We start from the raw sequence: 3445 nt of genomic DNA on the forward strand, positions 1-3445 counted from the left end.
CCAAAAAGGCTGATTAGTAATTTTTATTAAACATTCAAAGGATTATAGATAAACACTGTAGAAAAGAAAAAGAAGAAACACTTTCTAATTAACATTACTTGGCCTAATATCAAAACTTTAAAAATGCATTACAAAAAACCACAGATTAATATTTTATTATACATATACAGAAATCATTAATAAAATATCAGGAGATTAAATATAAAAATACACTAAAGCATAATAGATTATAAGTATGTAGAGCTACCCCAGGAATACAAATTTAATAGTCAAAATCAGTCATTGTAATTTGCCATACCAAAATGAAATATAAAAACCATATGATTTTTTCAGAAGAAAAAGAAAAAGGTTTTGACAACATTCAACATTCATTCATGAGAAAAATCTTTTCCCCCAAAGTCTTCAGTTAACAGCATAATTAACAGTGATGGTGATAGCTAAGTCTATGCATCATCTTGGCTGGGCCACAGGGCACACAGACAATTGCTAAAATATTTTTTGGTGTTTCTATGAGAATATTTTTGAATAAGATTAACACTTAAATTGGCTCATTTGAGTAAAGCTGATTGCCCTCTATAATATGAGGGTGGGTACCTTATCCAGTGAGTTAGAAGCTTGACTAGAGCAAAAAGAGCAGCCTCCCTCGAGGAAGAGATAATCACCTGGCAGACTTCAGACTTCATCTGCAACATCGGCTCTTCCTGGTTCTAGAGCAGATAACATTTAGACTCAAACTGGAACTTTGGCTCTCCTGGGTCTCCAGCTTGCTGGCTTTCAGACTGGAAATGCAGCATTGACTTTCCAGTGTTTCCAGTTTGCCAGCCAGCCAGCAGAATTTGTACTTGCCAGTAGTCTTCATATTTAAGTCAACCAACTCCTTACATAAAACATCTTTATACACATGAACATACCCACACACATTATTGGCTCTGTTTGCATGGAAAACTCTAACACAGTGATATATTAAATGTCTTTATGAGATCAGGAAGACAAGAATGGGTACTTTCGCTATTTTTTAAACATTGTACTAAAGGTACTAGTCATTGCAATAACACAAGAAAAATAAAGTCAAAAAATTTAAAAAAAAACAAGTAAACTTCGCATTTTCAGAAATAGTAAGACTGTTTTTCTAGAAAATCTTAATGACAATATAATACTACTAAAATAAGTAAATTTATCAAGTGTGCAAGACAAAGGTTAATACAATCAACCAATCATATATTTATATATTAGCAGCAAAAACTGGAAAATAAAATTTGCAGTAGCATCAAAACACATAAAACAAGATAAATTTAACAAAAGATGTGCAAAGAATTACCTGACACTTACAAATGCTGATGAGAGAAATTACAGAAGATATCAATAAACAAAAATATGTGTTGCTGATATATTGGATGACTGAATATTGATAACATAAAAATTCTTTCCTAGTTGCAATCTCAGTTATATTCTGAGAGTACTTTTTCACAGACATCATCAACCTGATGAAAAATTGTATACAAAAGTGCAAATGACCTACAGTGGCCAAAGCATGTTCAGAAGGAAGAACTATTTTGTAGGACAACATAATCTTAAGATTTATTCTATCTAAATCTCTAGTAATCAAGACAAGTAAAAGAATAGATATAAATTTATGACATGCTAGGGCATCCAGAAATATTCCTACACACATATGCTATATCTTTTTTGACAAAAATATCAATAATAATTCAGTGAGTAAGAAAAAGCCTTTAAACAAACAGTGCTAGAGCAACCAGATGTTCATATAGAAAAAACAGGGAACATTAAACTTACCTCACACTGTATACCAAAATTTGTTCTAAGTCAATCAAATACTTAAATAAAAATTTAGACATAAAATACCTAGAAAAAACATAGAATTAAAACTTTGCCACTTAGAAGATGATGAAGACTGCTTAGATAGAATACAAAAGTACAATACATAAAAGATAAAAAGTATAAATTGAACTTTAACAAAATCAAAATTTGTTATTTCAAGATGCAGTATTAAGATGACAAAAAGGTTAATTGAACCATAAGAGAAAATATTCACAATACATTCATCCTATAAAGAATTTCTATTAATAAAATGTAATTAATTTTTTAACTCAACAATATATGGACAATCAATTAAAATAGGTAAAACATTTGAATCAATATCAAAAACCAAGACATAAAATTGTCAAGCTCATGAAACAATGAATCACTTAAAAATGAATTAATCATGATGGAAAATACAAAAAAGCACAGTGAGAAACCCTACTCACCATAAGAATGGCTTAAATTGAAATGTTAGGTATACACAAGTATTAGAACTGGATCTCACATACACTAATTTTGAGAAACCAGAGAGTTAATTTTAAATGTTTAAAATACAGCTACTTTATGATCTAGCCATTTCATTTCTAGGTATTTCACTAAAAAGGAAAATATATATTCACAAAAATGCTTGCACATGAATGTCTATACAAACTTTATTTACAAAGGTGTAAAACTGGGAAAAAATAAATGTTTATCTAGAGGTGAATGAGTTAAAAAATTCCATTCCCATAAAGGAAAAATTCTCAGCAATAAAAAGAAGCAAGTTTTTGATGTATACAACAACATCACTGATCTGAAATTCATTTCACTGCATGAAAAAAGTCAGATTCAAAATAATATATACTGTATGACTCCACTTAATTAAAATTCTAGGAAATGCAAACTAATGGCTTGTCACTAAAAGTAGATCAGTGGATGCCTGGGGCTGAGCAACAAAGGAAAGACAAAGCATGAGAATGTTTTGGAGGTGATAACAATATTCTGCATCTTGTTTGTGGGGGGTTTCACAGGTGTATTGTCACTCAAAATTTAAATAAATTTATGCTTTAAATGGTTGCGGTTGCAGGAAAATTATAATGGAATAAAAGCAATAGTAAAAACCCAAACCAAATAAATTGTCAAATAAAGTATGACATGTTCAAAAGACTAAATATTGATATAACTATGAAAATGAGGCAGTCAAGGCAGTCTTAACTAACTAACTTACTTAACTAAGAAGGCAGTCAAGTATACTACTATTGCGACTACTTGCTCATCATAGCAAGTATTATGACTGACAGTATGACTTTCCAGTTGAAAAAAGTAAAAGATGAGGTAGTACACTAAAAGGTAATTATATTTCAGTTTGCTCGATGTGGATAATTGTTAGAGTTACAAAAGACCTTATAAATCATGGCCATAAACTTATTTTGCAGATTAAAATGGTAAAGGCAACAGAGAGCTCTTTAAGATGATACAGCAAGTTTGAGCAGAAATAGCACAAATACTTCTCAGAAATAGGCTATTTATATTAAATCATAGATTTCATTCATCTCTGGAAATTTATGTTATTAATTTTAAGTGAACTTTTGTATTTTCCTTCACTTTAAAAATTTGGAATAGTATCATTTTTTGACTCATTACT

The sequence above is a fragment of the Artibeus jamaicensis genome, unplaced genomic scaffold, assembly GCF_021234435.1.
Source record: "Artibeus jamaicensis isolate MK-2021 breed Jamaican fruit bat unplaced genomic scaffold, CSHL_Jam_final contig_3113, whole genome shotgun sequence".
In the NCBI taxonomy this organism is placed as follows: Eukaryota; Metazoa; Chordata; class Mammalia; order Chiroptera; family Phyllostomidae; genus Artibeus; species Artibeus jamaicensis.